Source organism: Molothrus aeneus, chromosome Z (genome assembly GCF_037042795.1).
Source record: "Molothrus aeneus isolate 106 chromosome Z, BPBGC_Maene_1.0, whole genome shotgun sequence".
Lineage (NCBI taxonomy): Eukaryota > Metazoa > Chordata > Aves > Passeriformes > Icteridae > Molothrus > Molothrus aeneus.
Window position 1 is genome coordinate 8,064,514 of NC_089680.1, and position 16,705 is coordinate 8,081,218.

At 50.0% G+C, this 16,705-nt stretch overlaps 1 protein-coding gene across 5 annotated transcripts in view; it reads left to right on the forward strand.

Moving 5' to 3' along the window:
- Window positions 1–16,705, forward strand: part of CNTFR (ciliary neurotrophic factor receptor) — a 203,215-nt gene that overhangs the window by 50,842 nt on the left and 135,668 nt on the right. For 3 of the 5 annotated variants that reach the window (XM_066569423.1, XM_066569424.1, XM_066569425.1), the window contains one exon: window positions 2,580–2,684. The exons of 1 other annotated variant lie outside the window; for it this stretch is intronic. The gene's annotated coding sequence lies outside the window, so the exon portion shown is untranslated. Of the gene's footprint in view, window positions 1–2,579; window positions 2,692–16,705 lie in introns of all 5 variants that reach the window. One more of the 5 variants, XM_066569426.1, reaches the window with a different exon arrangement.

Below are 16,705 nucleotides of genomic sequence, written 5' to 3' on the forward strand. Positions count from 1 at the left end.
AGAAATCCGCCTTCCCCGCGCCAAGTGGCGAGGCTGTGAATCGCGGGCTGTGTGGGTGTGTCACCCACGGCGTGTGCGGGGAGATCCCCGCAGCAGGAGCTGCTCTGCAAAACCTGTGCCCCCAGCTCCTGCAGGGATGCCTCGCTGCTGGGAAATGTTGGGCCCCTTCTGCTGGTGCAAGTAAAATTCGTGGATCCCTGACCAGCTTGTGGTGGAGAGAAAGATTTTTGGCAAATGATGTGTGTTTGGATTTTCATTTTTTTTTTTTCCATTAAACAAGTGGTTCAGTTATCCATTAGCCCTTGCTGTGCCATGTGGATGCATCATGTGGGACATGCAGCATGCCATGAGTGCTGAGCTTCCTCCAGCATTTTTCAAGGACCTGTTTAAAAAGTTAGTGCTTTTGCAGGCAGGTTTCTCTTAAGTCAGCTTGTTGCTACAGAAATGGCCAAAGCAGGAGAATTTCTGTGGGGCAGCCCAGACAGGCCCTATAAAACAGGTGTCACACTGATGATGTGCCATGACCATGGCATTGCTGATGTCCTGGTGATGCAGGGTGAGCTCAGCACTGATGCAAGCCCTCCTGCAGAAACCTGACCCAGGACTTGTCCTGGCTCTGTGGATGAAGATATTTGCTCCTTATGTGAGCCCACCTGAGCTGTGACCAAGGCTGTCCCATTATTATGGGGAAGCACAGCTCACAGATCTTCCCTCTGGCTCAGCAGTAACTCGTGCCCCAAGTCAGGTCCTTCAGCTGATGACCTGTTTTGGACATGCTGAGTTCCACCAAAATCCAGTTTGACCTCAGTTTGAAGCCCCTACAAAAGCAAGTCATGCCTTGATTTCCATGTGGAAAGCTGGGCTGCTGGACCTGTGGCAGAGCTGGCTCATCTGGCTCAGTGCAGGGCACAGAGGTGGCAGAGAATGTCAGTCCTTTCCACAGGTTCCAGAGATGTCTCTCAGAAAAGGCACTGGGATTTTGCACTTTGCACCCACAATAATGCACTCTCTCCCTGAGGGTTCTCATTGCTCAGCTCAGTCTCTCTTCTCAGGTCCCTGCCAAGCTGGAATTAGAGCCTAGGAGGGTCTCTGGCAGGTAATGATAAATGAGCCTCATCTCTTGCTGTAGCCTGGTCTCCTTTCCTGTTCTGCTTCATCTGTGGGTAGGGAAAAAAACCCAACACCCCCAACCAAAAATGCTTCCAAATAACCAAAGAGTTACATTTGCATTGCAGAGCGAGAGGAGGCTTGGTGGGGAGCATCCCCCTCCCCTCCTTGCCAGTCACTCCTCAGCTCTGGGGTGCCTGGCAGAGCAGGTTTTGAATGATGGGGCATTGTGGGTACTGAGCTTGGGGCAGCTGGAGTTAAATTTTTTGGTGGCTGACACCTGACAAGTGTGATAAATTGCGGCACACCGTGGCTGCTGGCATGACAAACAGTCAGCTCCCCTCCTTGTAAACTCTGAGAAAATTTTGCAATTATTTCCAAGCACTTTGCAAATGAGGGTTTCGCCATCAGGAGCCCAGTGTAGTTTCAGGGGGTGGTCATTTATTTATTTAGGTTTTGTAGGCAGGCAGGAGGTGGAGGGGGGGTTGTAGTTTGGGTTTCTGCAGCATCCTCCCATTGGCTTGTCCAGGCTTTGCATGAGGTCCTGGGAGGAACTCTGGCAAAGCTCATCAGCTGAGGGCTGGGTGCTAATTAAAGCGTGTGGTGTTCCAGGCTTGGAGTCACTGTCACCCTTGGGAAAGAATCTCTGCAGGAGTGAGTCCCAGACTTTTCTCTTGCCAGTGGGTTTTGGCTCCTATTTTTCATTTTTAATAATGCAGAGCCACAAGACTTGATTTTTTTTTTTTTTCTCTTCAAAGCATTTAAAAAGAAGTAGGGGGAGCAACACAACCTCAGCACAAGAGCTGGATAATGAGTACAGATCTCAACTGATAATTTGTTTGTCTAACGCAGAAAGCGTATTTCCTGCTGTAAGGAAGGGCACCACTGGTTACACCAGTGCCTCTGACTCCATCTCACCAGACAGCGTGTCAGACCTAGCACAGAAAGTCCTCCTCCCGTTTCCAGTCCTTGGTGTCTGTGCTGCAAAGCCATACAGGCATGTTTTCCTCTCCACACTCCTGGGTTCAGTGGGACTAGCCTCTCCCTGCACTGTTTAACACGTATGTGGGGTTTTTCAGGATTAGGGCTCAGGCAGCAGAGGACCTCATGGGTGAATGGCTCGGTACCGGGCTGGCAGTGTGGTGCTGCTGTGCTGTGCTGCTCTGTCTGGGGAGCATTGCTGTCTGTCTTTAAAGAAGATCAGAGATGCCCCACGCTGCAGGGGTCTTTTTTCCCCTCTCCCATTTCACGTCTCTGAATCGAAATAATTAAGCAAATACGTGCTTTGGGGCTGGACTGTGACGCTCTTGTGGGAGGGCTCTCATTCTAACCATTTTTGTGTTTGCACCGGTTACCCCCAGCTGTCAGGGCTGGGAAACAGATGCCCCTCTCCTTGGTTCTTTGCTGAACCTGAAGCAATGGCAGAGTTTCACCTGGTAACCTGACAGGATGTCTCTTCTGTTTTGTTGAAGAAAATCCCAGATCTGAGCAGCGAGGGTTGGACGAGCAGCCAGAAGAATCGCCCAGGCGTTTATGAGAAGTTGGGGACACCCCAAGGACTCTAGACTGGTGGAGAGGTAAGAGGTGGGTTAAAAACCTTGCTCACCCAGCTTATCCTGACTTAGTGTGCTTTGTTGGAGTGCAGGACACGTGTCTTCTGGTGAGGATGGTGGTGTTTATTAAAGTGTGGCAAAAGGCTGCTCCTGGCTCTGGCGTGTGAGAAGCCTTTTAGCTGCTGTGCAAAGAGGGCAGATGCTGAGAGTGGTTATTTAGGACGTGGAAGGGCAAGTATGGATGAACAGCCTGGAAAATCCCATGTTATGGTCTGCCAATGGACAACTTCTCTAAAAAGAGCTCTCCCACTTGAAAGCCCTTGGGCAGCTCAGAGGTGCACAGTCCAACCACAGTGGCAGAGGTTCCATGCTGTGGCTGAACCACTCTGGAGCAGGTAAGTGTCACCCAGCCCAGCTACGTGGTGGAAGGTGAGGTGCCACCTCTTGCAGGCAAGCACAGCTTGAAGCTCTCATGTCTGCTGGGTGGTTTTTTCTTTTTCTTTCCTGCCCTGGCAGACTGCAGCATCAGGGATGAGGTGGATGGGCTTTGCTTGGAAAGGAAAGCATCCCCTAGGAGACCATCACCACCAGCAGCCATGGGCTAGAGGCTGCCCCACCTCTGAGGCCTGTTACATGTGTACTCAGTATGGGGCTGTGGTAACACACTGCTGTTTGAGGAGGGCTTTGGGATCATGTTCTTTGAGCCATGGTGGAGCAGGGAAGGAGCCTGGATATGGAGCTGCCCCACCTGGGGATGCAGACCCTGCAGAGCTGTGCTGGGGATACCTGGTGCTTGCTGGTGCTGTGCCTGAGAAAGGAAAATGATGAATTAAAATTTAACAAGTCTCTAAATGCCAGACAAGGATGTCTTAAGTGGGAATTGTCACCGTTTGACGAGCACAGCCTCTCACTTAGCTAAAACTGCATGGCTTTAATTATGTTGATCCTAGAAAGTAGTAGCTTATACTTTACTAGAGGAGAAACTGTTGACCAGAATAGCATGAATAATGAATTTTCCCTGTGCCCCTTCCCTGCCCTCTACCCCTGCATCATGCTTCCCAGAGTTGTTTTGAAGCCCCTTTAACCCTGGATAAGCGAGTCCTTTATCCTTTGAGCCACAAGCGAGGACAGAAATGCTCTCTGTGTGCACACTTGATTGTTTGCCCTGGAGTTAAAAGGTCAAGACTAAGGATCCCAGGGGCGGGCAACACCTGATGTAGCCACAGTGGGGAGTGGGCTGGGGTCTGGGCATGCAGAGGTGCTCTGCAGCAGCAAAACCCTGCCCTTGGCGTTGCTCCTTGGTGGCATCCATGGAGCAGCATGGAACAAGGACTCCTTCCCTCCCCATCCTCGAGGTGGATCAGCCCACCCACGGGACTCCTTGCAGCTCTGCAAATAGAGCAGCTCGAGCAGGGTACGTCGCTAATAATACCAATTACTGTTACATGCTGGCTACAAGGTACACTGGCAGTAATGGGATCCTGGGGGGATGAAATGAAAGTGATATAATATGGTGAGATAAATTAGCGTTGTAAAATTAGCCATGGGTCTAGTCAGGGATCTGACAAATGTGTCGCAGCTTTGGTACAAGCTCTGAGCACTGCTGAATTGGATTTAGTGGCCCAGAGCAGAGCAGATGGGAGCAAGGGAAAAAAGAGTTTGAGGGGTCTCCATGCACACGTGCTACCAGTTAATGCTGCTTGTTTCTTCCTCAGATTCGAGCAGTGATACGTCCCCTGACGCCTGCTTGTGCATGGCAGCAGATGAGTAAGAGCCCAGCCCAGATGATGTGCTGCTAGAGGAGCTTGGGCCTGGCAGAGAGCTGGGAAGGGGGTTGGAGAAGCACCAGCAGGCTGGTGCTCCTGCCAGCTTTGCTGCGTCAGCAGCCGATCCCTGCCTTGCATCCCTGGCTGCCTCTCCCAGGTTTGCTCCCGAGGGGTTTGGTGGGATGTGTGGCAGGCATTTGCACAAGTTTTAGTTGTGTAGGAAGGGTAGGAAGCTGGTTTATGCTTCCTCTGTTGCAGGCTGACCTGTTTTCCCATGCCTGGATGGGCTCTGGGGCAGAAGGATGTCTGGAGCTGGGCATCCCACAGCCCAGGCACTTCCTCCTGTTGACCAGGGGTGTACAGCCAACTCTTTCCCATCCAGAGGCACACTTTATTCCTCACCCTCTGAGGCAGAGGGTGGAAGCCAGGAAATGGGTTTTTGTGCTTCATGGAGACTTGGAAATGGGTGTAGTCAGTTCCAGTGGGATCAACTTCCTGGCGGCTCACTGGGACAGGCTCCACCACAGGGATGTGAGCGCTCCTGCCCATGAGAGGATGAGAGCCTCTCATGGATTTGTAAATTGCATGTTTAATGGCTGACATATTACGTTGGATCTGGGGAGAGACAGGCATGGTTTAGGTCTGGTTTGATAAGGCATGTTCTGTGACTCACTATGATAACAAAGGGGGAGAAAAATTCTGAATATGCTTTGTAGTGCCCTGCAGTGGAGCTGAAGGGGGCAGAGGGGTGGCAGAGCCATCTCTGTAAGGCCTCTCCAACTCATGCCAGGATGGTTCAAGAGGAATGGTGAGCACGTGGCAGACGTGTCTGTGGGAGGGAACCAAATTGTCACATCCCTGGGGATGTGTTAGCCAATAGGTTAGCCAATCCAGATAGTTTGTGGAGGTCAGGCCACTGCAGTTCTGCAGCAGCATCAGCTTGAGAAACGAATGCCAAGGGATTGTCTCAGCACTGCCCAGAGAATCCCCAGGGAGCTGAGCCAATTTGTGTGCTGAGCCTGTGGGGACAGAGGAGGAGACAAGCTGCCCTTTGTGGGAGGTCAGCCTGGGCGCTGCCACTGGTCCCTGTGTCCTCCTGCTGCCCTCCTGCTGCAAGCAGGGCACATGGTGACAGTGGTGACACACTTCAGGTATATCAGAGCCCCAGGGCTGAGTTGTCCTGCTAAAACCAATGGGGGGATGAACTGCAGCAGCAGAAGGAGCCCCTTCCCTCAACTTCCCTGCTGGAGAAGTAGTGGTGTAAGACTGCAGCAGGACATAGAGCCAGCAGCTGGAATGCCAGTAGCAGCATAAATAGAAATACAACTTCTCAGCTTCTTGTGCAGCTATGATATATCTTGTTTATATTGACTTTCTTAAACCTCTAAAATACATTGTAGATTGATCTACAAATCTGCAAAAAGCACCTTTTTTATTTTTTTTTTAAGCCTAAAGCAATTTTCTGCCTGCTCCTTGTGGTTGGCTCTGAACAGACACATGTTCTCTTGTCCTATTTGAGGCTGGCATGCTGCCACAGTGGTAGGAAGTTTAGCAATACTTGAGCTGGATCGATTCAAGCCATTATCTGTGCTGCCTGGGACTTGGTGGTGAAGGGGAAGAAAATATTCTCCCCAGACACATCAAAGCCCTGTGATAAGGACACACAGTTAAGCTCTATTTATAGATGGACAGACGTCTTGCCAAAGCTTTGCTGCTGTCACTTGATTATGCAGTTTTTGAGTGCTTGGATCTGAAGGTGGCTGTGGTGTGTCCCCCCCAGGCACAGCCCCAAGCAGTACAGCTTCTAGGTGGTCTTTTGCCTTCTTTCAAGAAGGGACCTGATGTTTAGATAGTAAGGATGAAGTGGCTTAGAGGTCTTTTCTTGGAGTTGGTGACCAAGATCCATAGTCCCTCATCTTGTTCTTGCATCTGCATAGACCCACAGAGACTTTGGAGCTCCAGAGCAGAGCTGCCAAGGATGTCACATCTGAACTGTGTGGCTGTTGAGCTGAGGGCTCATGGCTTAAGCATCTCCTGGGGCACCTGGCTCTCAGCTGTGCCACCCTCCCAGCAAAGAGATTTTTTCCTACTGTTCACCCTAAACCTCCCAAGCACCAAGGTGTGTAGCCGCTGACATGCTGTAACTCATGAGTTCTCCTTCTTTATGAAAAGCTTTCAGGGATATTTGAATCAGGATCAGTCATGCAAGCTGCATATTTGGAGTGGTTCCCCAGGCCAGGTTGTCTCAGGTCTTGCAGTGTGTGTGCACATACATGTTACATGAGCGGTTGATTTTTGAGGCAATGGCCAAAAGGGTGATGTGAAATGGGTTAGCCAATCTAGATTCTGCTCCAGGTGTGAAGGAGTGCTGGTGCTCATTTCACAGAGCTATCCTTAATTTCCTTCCATATGTTGGTCTATCTCAGTAGTTGTGAATTTGGCAATGGGAGAAGGGCAAAGGCTTCATTCTGCTTAGCCTTGAGTGTTGTTGTTTAAGGAGCTTTGCTGGTTTTCTCTTGGTTCTGACCCTAGATAAAGGAGGGAAAATCCTCTCCTAGCATCCAGTGGGAACCTTCTGTTTCAGATATGCCCATTGTCACTTACCTCCTTGCTATGGGTTGCTGTGAAGAGCCTGTCTTGGTGTCCTCAACAGCTTTCCTGGATATTTCAGTGGACCTGGCTGAATTTCCTTTGGTTAATTAACACTGGGACATCTCTTGGGGCTCCCAAAACTATGGGCAATGTCTTGATGTGGTTCAAGTGCTGTGTGACATGCTGGCTATGCCTGTGCTCCCACAGCCCAGCCTGCTGCTGATGCCTTTGCTGCCTGGGCAGGCAGCTGGCAGGACCATGCTGGCACAGAGTAGGTGTTCTTATACCACACCAAACCACAGCAATGAGCTGGAGAATTTCACAGAAAGTGCTCTTTTTTAGGCCTCAGTGAATTGTGGCTCCGGGAGGGAAGCTGTTGTATATGGACAGGCTTGGGGGACAAGACCTGACTTCATTCATTTATTTAACACTTATTAACATTTATTTAATCTTGATCAGGTGCAGGATAGGTGCATGATGGATCCTGGCTGTGGGCCATTCCCAAGGCTGGGACAAAGGAGATTTCTCTTCCCCAGGGTGTCCATAATGTGTTCTCCTGCACGGCTCCTGCAGAGGCCTCTGAGCACTGTTTGGTTTTATTCTGTCTCCAGGGTGCTGCTCAGCCCTGCTCGTATATTCCTCTGATGAGTGGGCAAGACAGGAAGCAAATACCTTTGTTACAAAACCACATATGGGCTTTCAGTGGGTGATGATACTTCCCCAAGCTATCTGTCTAGTGAATGCACTTTCCCTCCTGCTTGTTTATATTCACAGGAGCGTTGGCTTAGCTGCTCAGGTGAGCTGTAGATGTCAAGAGAGATGTCAGTTTCAGGAGAAAGCTTTAATGCAAGCCTTCCTTGCTTCCTGTTCTGTGATGGATGGTGGAGGACACCCCAACGTGTCAAGAACCAGGGGAGAAGGAGTGGGACATTCTGCTGGGTCTGGAGCAGGAGCCATGGTTGGGAGAGTGGCTGCAGCAGTGCTGGGGGTAACATTTTACAGCTGGCCCAGGATGCTGATCTACAGTGTGACCAACTGATGATTCAGTAGATGAGGGGTCTGATGGAGACAAGCTGTGTATTCCAATTCAAAGAAATAACCATCAGCAAGAAGGGCTGGACTCCTCTAAAGCCATTTCAGAGGGTGTCATGGATGCTGTGGGTCTCATAGCTCCTGGAGGGCCTTGGTGGTGGATGCCTGCTACTCTGCCCAGTAAAGCTGGAAACCATGGGGCCACAAACATGAGATGCACTTGCCTGGGGTGGCAGCTACCCCATTGAATCCTGGCTCTGAGGCGTGGGGAACTGTTGTCAGCCTTGTGGAGGGCATATGTGTGTGTACAGTGGGCATCTGTGGTACCAGATGGAAGGGAAAAGTGCAAACCTAGCTCCTTGTAGTCCCCCTTAGTGCCCAGGGAGAGTGGCTGGAGGTGGGGATCTATGGGAGGAGCTGTTCAGCTGTAATGGAGATGGGCAGGATCCCACATCTAGGTGGGAAGAGGAGCGAGGAGCTCCTCTGCACACACCTGCATCCCTTCCATGGCCATGGCACTCCCAGTGTTGTGAGCACCAATGTGAGGAATTAGACAGCAGCGCTGATTGCACTCTTTAGTGATGTTTAATTTATTATTTCCCCCTCTAAGATTACTCTTTTTAAGTTCTGGATAGCTCCAGCAAACCTGGACTGGGGCCCATGTCTCCAGGGCAATTTACAGCACACACCAGTCCCTCAGCACTCATTACAGCCCCCAATGAGGACACCTCAGTGCTGCCCTTCACTAAGATCACATATTACTGGCTCTTTTTTCTTTCTCTTGCCCCAAATCATTGCACTTTATATCTAAAAGGAGGAGCATGCAGGTGGGGAGCAGCACAATTTATGGATCAGAGATTTATATGCTGCTGCGACGCTGTATTTTTTCCCCACAGTGACACTTTATTGCCACAAATTACCAAACAGGCAAGGTTATGCGAGTGACAGCAGGCAGAGCTGTAAAGGACAGGAACAAATGGCAGCAGGAAAAGTACCCAGAGGAGAGGGGGAGGTCTGGCAGAAATAAAAGAAGGCGGGACAAGCATCAGAAATCAGTTTGCCTTACAGTGGGATGTATGGGGGAAACCTGGGAATCAGTATGCCATCTCTGGTACATGGGCATGACATGGGGATGGGAGAGCAGCTGGTGGTCTGTGTTGGGATTCAGTAAATCCTTTGGTTTTAACTTTCTTTTTCTCCCCCCTCTCCTTAAATTTCCAGGTCCTTCCCTTCTGCAGGCTCATTTTTTTCTTTATTCTTTTTTTTCAGCTTTTTTTTTTTCCTGTAGAAATGGCAGGTTTGTAGTTGTTGGTTTTTTCCCCTGTCTTCTGGGTGGTGTCTGCAGGGAGATGTGGGGATTCCTAGGAGGTGATGGCATTCAGAAGGTTATTAAGAGGTGTTTTGCTGTGGAAATGATCGCTATATTTTCTTACTTTATGGTTGTGGAGGGTGCAAGTATCCCAATCTTGCCCTTTTTGGGGGGCAGCATGGTCACTTACCTCCATCTGTATTAATACATTCAATATCCTTGATGGTGTGTGGAGGACAAGTACCAGGCCTTGGGCAGAGAAGTGTCCAAGACATTCTTTGGCTTTGGTTGAGCGACTCTGTCTGCATCCACTCACCCAAGTTAGATCAGCTTGACTTCAAACAAACGTGAAAACTGACAGGCTGGAGTTTGGCAGAGGTATTAAGGGTGCCTTTGAGCAGGGGATGCTACTCAAAGCTGCCGGGGAGCTGTCACTCTATTATTCTTGCAACAAAACACTACTGGCAGAGCTGAGAACCTCAAAGGCTCTGGAGCCACAGCCAAAATTGCATTTAACTTGCAGAAATGTGCTACAGCCGTGGGGCTCACCATGCCAGCCCCAGGGACAGTCAGCACTGACATGTTCCCCCCTTGCTGGCAGCACAGAGGGGATTCGGGGACACCTCTGCACCACCTGGACCATTGCACAGGGCAATTTGACTTGTCTGTTCCCATGCTTGTAAAAGATAATTTCCACTGAATCCCAATGCCATAAGCCAGGTATTTAATCTTGCTTGAAGGGAGCCTGTCTGAAGCATGCAGGGCATCACAAACAATGGTAAGCAATCAATAGGCTAAATCCTGAGGTCTCTTACCCAGACTTTGCTGGAGTAAAGGTTGACAAAGTGCTGAGTAGTTACTCCAGACTTCAGCCTTGAGCTGAGGGCATAAGTGATTGACTGATTTATTGATGATGCATTTTACTATGAATCTAGCCTGTCTGTTAGTCACAAATGCTCATTTAAGCATAAATCGTGGTCTGCCATGAGCAGATAGCTTCTCCTGCAGCAGAGCTGGGCAGAAAGATTTTAGATGAATGGCTTATTTGGTGAAAAATAGTTTTGGATCAACGCAAATAGCTTGTGTTTCTGTGTTGTGCTTGCCAAATAGCCTCACAGAAGAAAGTGAAAGCCCACTTGCAAAAAAGATAAAGAGCTGGATTCTGACATGATGTTTAGATCCCCTTTCCAACTGGTTTTAGGTTTTCTTCCCAAATGAAAAAGCCAGACAAGTTTCAGAAGATTCCTCTAAAACACTTTTTCCTTGCCCTCTGAAGCCCTTTTTCCTTATCCTCTGTTCCTGGCTTCTGCAGCAAAACCAGCGACACACAGCACTTCTAAAACCTGATGCTGACTCTCTGTGAACCCACACCTCATTTATTTTTAGTTGGCCCAACAGCATGAGGGCTCAGGCTCTGGCAGGCATTCATTCACTGCTGCTGAGCTGTGGTCTGGGATGTGTAAGGCTGCTGGAATTGCTGCCCTGATGGGGGACAGGGCTTATCCTGCCTTGATGGAGCCTTGGAAGGTTTGGAAGCAGGGTACAGCAGCCAAGAACACTTCAGCCCTAGTGCAAGGCTAGGCAAAGCATTAGCTGTTCCTGCTGCACAAGACTGTGCAAGCCCTTTGGAGGTGTCTGTGGTGTCACCTCCACCCCAAACTCTCAGCAGCTGGGGTGTGGCTTGCTTGCTCCGCTGCTCTTGAATCGCCACCTTTACTTAGATTTCTTAGGATGAGCAGCTTCTTACTATTCAGGAATAAAACCATGCTACTCAATCACCTCCATAGCTGGTTTTCTTTGTCATAATGTTGCTTTTTCTTTGTTTTGAGCCTGGCTGCTGCTGGCTACATCTGCTGTGGCTCCCGGAGCCTGTGCTTACCGTGGCAGCACATGGGTGCATCCGCAGTGGATGCTGTAGGAAACCTCTCAGACAGATTTGTGCATGTGTGTATGCCTCTCTCAGTATTTCCTGTTAATTAATGGACACTGGAGTCTGTCGCCTGTAACAGCACTCACTGGCGGGTGATAAATTGTTTGTATGACAAGATGGCAGTGAAAGCCGGGCGAGCTGCGGCTGTCGGCGCTGGGTTTGGGAGCCAGGGGTGAACGTCAGTCAATAACTGGATAGGAAGAGGGATGGTGAAAAGCCCAGCAGCTGATTGCAAGATCCCTGAGGAATCCTGCCTGCCCGTGCTGGAGGAATCCTTGCTGTGGGCTCCAGCAAAAGCGCAGCGGTGCTGCACCAGACCCCACGCTTACCTGGCCCACCCCAGCCCTCTTGATACTTTTTGGTGCGAAGGCAGGAGGAGGAAGGGTCTTATGCCATCCTACTCCACAGGGATGGATGCTGGCTAGAACTTGTAAGGATACATTTGGAGCAACCTCTCCTGACCCACACTGGGTTTTGCTGCCTCTCATACCACAGAAAAGGCACCGTGCCAGGGCCTGGGTTCTGTTCTTCTGCAGAGCTACAGCTTCCAGCAAACCCTGCTTGGTAGATGGAGTGCCCTGCAATGCTGCCAGCACCAGAAATCCCTGACATGCTTTGTCTGCTGATGCCAGCATGCTAACGCTGGCACAAGGCTTGGCTAGGCATCTCTGTGTGGGACCAGTGCTTTTGGTGACCTTGATGGGCGGCCTTCATGGCAGCAACTGTGTCTACACCACCAGTAACTGGGTTTAAACAGCAGTAGGGGGTGGTTGAGGTGCTGTGTTGGAGAGCTTTCAAGGCTCCATGGATGTGCTGGAGTGTGGGGCTGGATGTGATGGATTTGGGCTGCTGCTGTTCACTGTGTTTTCAGGCTGCTCAGTTGTGGTTCTGGACCCAAACTGAGCCCACACGGTGAGCCCTGCATAGGAGATTCATCCTAGGAAAACGACACTGGCACCAGAGTCCAGCCTCTAGGGGAACAGACGTGGACTGACATGGCTTCTTGCTGCATTCCCAGTGGGACTGATCCCTGTCCCTGCTCTGCATGCTGTGCACTGTAAATCCATCTCCATTCTGGTTGGCAAGCTGAAGCTGGGCTTTAATCACCTGTTGTGCTCACTGGGACTCCAGCAGTCAGAGCAGGGATCCCACTCAGGAGGACGGTGTGGGATCTGTGCTGCCCTGGGACCTGTTGTACTTCCCACAGTGCAGGGGGGACACTCTGCATTTACTGGGAAATGGAATTATCTGCTTCCCCAAGTGGGGAAAATAATAATAATAAAAAAAGTGCCTTCCACTAGGTCATGAGCCATTACCTCGAGGGGCCCTTCATCAGCTGATGAATTCTACTTAATAAAATAAATACTGAGAGAAAATGTAATTGGATTTCATTTATTACCCAGTTCCGCCTAGCAGCCCCAGATTATACAAAAGCAATTAGAGAAAGCTCTCCATTAATAGCTATCTTCAAGCCGCCCAATGGGTTCATTCCATCAAACCTTCTGGCTTGTGTAATTTCCTTTCTTGGAGCTTGCTCCTGGCCGGGGGAGGATGTGGGGTGTGCAGCGCCATTGCCAGCAGCCTGTAAACAAAAGCAGCCCTGTCTCTAACATTTGCACAGGCATCATCTTCCCAAGCATGTGGCTCAGCCAAAGGGTATCCTGGTTTAGGGCGAGAAGCCAGGGCACCTGGGCAGTTTGGCTGCAGACTAGGGCTTGGTTGTGCCTTCCATGGGATGAGAGCATCCTTCCTCTGTTGGCATTGCCACGCAGTGAATCTGTGCTGCTTGGCAGAGGGTGGGTGTGCAGGGTCCCACGGGGGCATCAGGTATAAAGCTGTTCACCTGAGGGCCTGGCTTCGTTCTCTGATGCTATTTTTTTCCTGTAATGCCAGCAGGTTGCATCCCAGCTTCTGTCTCTGGCGCCTTGCAGGGACACACAGTGCAATAGTTCCGCTTCCTTGGGTTTTTTTGCCAGGAGCACAAGAAAAGCTTGGTAAAGCTTGCTAAGGTTGGGTGGAGGAGGACGTCTCATACTATCTCCCTGAAAATCTTATGTCAATACAGGGAAGCATGTTTGAGGATCCTCACAGGGCACAGGCAGATGTCTGGCACCTGTTGTCACTGAGGACAATGGCAGGGTTATCTGCAGCAGAGGCTTAATCTCTTTATCTTTTTTCATAATTCCTGTTTACAGTGGTGGATGGGAAAAGACAATTACAGTGGAGAAGGGAGCTGAGGGGAGAGATGCTGAATGATCCTGGTTAGTGAGGAGTGGTCCTCGGTGGAAACAGAAGGGGATGTGCACATCCCTTGTGTGTGTAGCATGTGTGTGCACAGCCCTGAGAGGGTGCAGCCCTCTCCCTCACTCTTTCAGTGCTTGAAGCTCTTGAGGAAAATTGTCTGGCCATGCTGCCTGCTTTTGGGCCAGTCTCACTGATGAAGGGACCACATTTTTGTTCCGCCACAGCAGATATAGGGCAGCTGGAGGGACAGAAGGGATTTTAAATGTTGGTCTCCTTGCAGTGTGGAGGAAGAGGGAGAGCTTGAGGAGCCAGAGGTTCTTATCTCCTGCCTGGGGGTGACATTGTCTTCTCATCCTGTTGTCACTCTGGGCAGAAGCCAGCACCCTTTCTCAGCTCAGACAACCAGATCTGTTCTAGCTGATGCCTTGATGGAGCCAGAGTGGTTCATCAGGGATATACCAGTGCCTGTCACACTTGGGAGCCTACACTTGGCTCTGGCATCTTTGTATTTACCCTGCTGTACTCTCTCCCCCACTGTCCCTTGCTGTCCCCTTTCCTGTCTCACTTTTCATCCCCTCCCTTTCATGCCATAACCTCCCTGGCACAAGGCTGGGGTGAGAGTAACAGCACAGCCAGGAAGGAGCTGATATTTAGTTTCAGACAAGAAACAACATAAGGTGTAATGCAACTGGAAAGGTGAGGGCAGATGGAGAGGGCCGGCAAGGCTGTGTGGCTCTTCATCTTCATTACAAGGCTGATGTCTGTGGTCTTGCTTCCGTGCTGCTTGCCAGCAAGGGAGGGATGGCTAGCAAGCAGAGATGTGCAGGGAGAGCTCTGCTTGCAGGAGGTGAGGCTGGTCCTACTGGATGGTCGGGAGAAAATCAGAAGGGGATTTACTGGGGGAAGCAAGCATGGGAGTAGAGGGGTGCACGAAGGTGATGTGGTGGAAGACCCAAAAGGGACAAAGAGGGATGCTCTTCTTGATGGGAGATGGCAAATGCCTCATAAATGCAAACTGCCTGCTCACCCTGGGTACTCACTCTGGAGAAAGGAGAAGTGGAGTGTTTGAGAGCATATGAGGGGAGTGGTTGATGCTGATATCATCAGCAGGGGAGGCAGGAGATTAATCGTGGCTGGTGAGATGGAAGGTGGAATGGGGGTACCTTGCTCAGAAGAGGAAGAATTAGAGCATGAGGTGGTGAAACTGTGGGTCTGAGAAGAGGGCTGAGGTGTGGAAGAAGGTGGAGACCTAGCATGGAATGAAGGATGTGCAAAGCTCAGACACTGAATTTTGTGCTGCCACTGATGCTCCCTCCTTCCCAGAGCAACTTCTTGTCTTTGGCCTGAGGGTTAACCCTGGGCTCAGTTCTGAGATGACAGAGAAAACTCCAAAAGAAGTAAATCCAGGCTCCAAAGAAGAGTGGGGACTTGAAAACTGCTTTTTTCCAAGCCCCCCAACAGCAGTGACCATATGAAACCTTCCTTTTTTACCTCTCTGTTTATTTTTTACGGGGGTCTTTTATTTATGCCCCCTTAACATCCCTGCTGTTAAAGCAGCCTTATTAGGATGCTGCCCTTCACCAAGGAACTCTGCTATCGAAAAAGAGCATTAAAGATTCAACAAATAGCTGAGAATTGGGATTGATCCTAACCTCCCATAAATGGGAGTACCTTCCCCCATTAATCAGCCTCGGTTTTCACTTACAGGATGATGGCCTCAGTGCTACACTTCTTCAGGACTAAAAGCACGTTAAATATTTATCACAGCTGAGTATTCACTTCCCCCACTATTGCCAACTAAGATCCACTGCTTAAGCCTGCATTGGCTTGACAGGTTGTGTAGTGAGGTGGCATGCCATTAGGAAACCTCTTGTGCCAACGTGCTTTACTAATTTGCTGTGCTAAGCACAAAGAGATGGTGGCATCTCTCATCTCAAAGCATGGTCAGCATGGGACTGTATTATAAAGTCTCTCTGCTGGCGTTTTGCACTATTAAATTAAACATACTAGGGATAAGATGCTTGTATCTGCTCTTTAGCAGAGGGCTGGATCATCCACACTCCTCCAGGTCTCTTTTAACCTCAAAAATAGGATTATTTAATCCAAACTTCTCAGTAGGAGTGGCCCTCTGTCTGTGCTGAGGCTTTGCCCCATGCCAGGGTCTTCATTAGCGGTTCAGTGTGGGGCTGTTTACGTTGCTGCATCGGGAAACATTTCCCAGTTTATGACCATGCACTCTCCTCTGCTGAAAGGATGAGGCAGCATTCTCTGCCTTTCCTTAGGGTGCTGGGAGGCTTGAAACGATGACAGGGCATTCAATGATCTAATTATTGGTCTATACATATGTAGATACAATTTTGCTAACTGTGCCAGGTGTGCCCATAGTGTTTCAGAGAGGAGCTATTTTAGGAGCATCTCTGGAAGCTGCCTTGCCATTTTGCTCTCTGATCATGTGCTGGCATTTCTTAAAAGGTGGCGCTTGACTTTGAGAGCTCCTGATGAACCTCAGAGGTTGGAGAAAGCATGGGCTTCTCCCTAGATGAGATGCTGCTGAGAGCAAACCCTGAGCCACGATGGGAGCAGTTTACCTGCTCAGGAAAAGCTCCCTGCAATGTCGGGTGGAGTTTAACCTCTGCACCGGGGCACAGCGCACAGACTTCACTTGGCCAATTCCGAGAGCTGAGATTGAGCTGTTGTTGCTGGGTTAGTGCTTTTTTTTTTTTTTTTTTTTTTTTGCTTTTTTTTTTTTTTTTTTGTCATTTTCAGCTTGTTGGTTTGGCATCATCATGATGCATGTCCCCGTCTTGGCACCCACCTCCCGCCGCCCCCAGCTCCAGTTCGAGCTGCTGATGTGCGCAGCCTGGCTGTAGCCGTTTACATGTACGGGCGCACAATGTGTTTCATTATCCTTGTCTCAAACTTGTTTTGCTGCTGTCACGCACCAGAAAAGTTAAACACGTCTGATCAAAGGCATGTAAACACAGCTTCAAAACAAATGCCCTCGAGTCCTGCCAAAAGCACAGAGCTGTCTCCGAGCAAATCACGTCTCGTATTCCCCTGCCTGTGCCTCCTGCTTCTCCGAGAGGGTGTGCGGTGCCGCCTGATCTCCGGGAGCCTTCTGGCCTGCTGTTTGCAGTGTGGAAGGGTTGCCCACTGAGAGGATTTGCACCAG